The sequence below is a fragment of the Pterocles gutturalis genome, unplaced genomic scaffold, assembly GCF_000699245.1.
Source record: "Pterocles gutturalis isolate BGI_N339 unplaced genomic scaffold, ASM69924v1 scaffold11024, whole genome shotgun sequence".
Taxonomy (NCBI): domain Eukaryota; kingdom Metazoa; phylum Chordata; class Aves; order Pterocliformes; family Pteroclidae; genus Pterocles; species Pterocles gutturalis.
The window spans coordinates 6146-7696 of NW_010130699.1; positions in this window are offsets into that span (position 1 = coordinate 6146).

Sequence of the window (1551 nt, forward strand, 5' to 3'; positions counted from 1 at the left end):
AGCAGGATCTTGGATGTCTGAGCCTCCTTGGAGAAGGGACACTGGTGACAGGAGCCTTCCTCCCCACCCGCACTGCTACTCCGTGTGGATGTTACGCCTCGCTGGGTGAGGCAAGTAAATCCCAGCCAGCACCCCGACCAGTGTCATTAGAGCTTTGTCTATCAAAAACAACAATAGCACAGCTCATGGAGGTAACGGAGGTGACCTTTAGATCCTTCCTCCTCTCTGAGCTCACGACTCGGTGCAGTACCGAGATGTTCCTGTGCCGCAGGTAAGCCCTTATGGGCAGCAGCTCCATGTGTCAGCCCTTCAGATCGCAGACAAAGGGAGTTCCTGTGCTCAGTCTGTTCTCCTGCACCCTGGAGCAGGCCTGAGGAAGGGCTGGGAGCTGCCACGGGGAGGGAAGCCTCTGGTAAAGCCGCTCTCTGGGCACAGGCTGCGTATTCAGGGACTAATGGGTGCTTACACCGAACAAAAGGCTCAACAGTTTGACCCAAATGCAGAGGCAACACCCAGCGCTTCCCACTTCCCACACCCCGCCCTGGTGATCCCACACCCTTCCAGGTCACCAGGCTCCTGGCCTTGTCCCTCTGCAGCCTGTCCAAACCCAGCTCTGCCGAACCGTGGACAGGCAGCATCCGCATCCCCATCCCGCCTCCCCGACAAACACACAACCATGGTGAGCAGCCAGAAAAGCTGGTTTACATCCACAGTGAACCACCAGCGAAGTCTCAGTGCCTCCTGAACCACCCAGCTCAGCATCAGGCAGCAGAGCAGGAGCCTCTCCAAGTGCAGTTACACAGATTTAGGCAGATCTCCTGCACCCATCACGACTCCCAGTTCCCGTCAGCAATAAATGCTGCAACTGACTGTATCTGCTCCGTATCACCACGTTCCCTTCAGCTCTCATAACCCGAGCTTCTTGTTGGCAGAGAAATGCAAAAAAAAAATCCCCCAAAAGCCAGTTTCTGTGTTCTGAGTGTGCCCCCAAAGAAATGCCGGGTATGCTCCGAGTACCTCCCTCAGCAGAGGGACAGCCTGTTGGTGTCACCGGCTGGGAATCTCGGCAGCTTCCAAAACACAGCAGCACTTGAGCATGCTCCGACCTGGAGATATTCAACCTCATTGTTTGCACCAGGAGACAAGTCAGAAGCCTGCCGTTAAGCCAGCACCATTCACTGGAGCAAACGGGCAGGAAAATCCTGCAAGGGGTAACTTCTGAGTGCAGCGAGCTGGTCCAGCAGCCTGAGCTGGGAACACAAGGCTGCTCTGAGCGGCCTGTCCTGTCTGGGGTTAAATTGACAAGAAACTCTGAGTCCTTGCAAAGGCTAGTGACACGATCAGCACCCCCACCTCCTCTTCCCAGAAAGGACAAACACTTTGGACAGGATGAGAAAGCTTGCCAGGATTAGCAGCTGGTTCTGCAGCTCTGGCCAGGAGCAGCGGGGTTACCCCCAGGTTCGGGAGGCACATCAGCAGCTCCACACCTCCACCAGCCTGAGAGAGTTCCCACCTTCCAGAGCTTCTCCTTTAACCAGAGTTTGCAAGGGA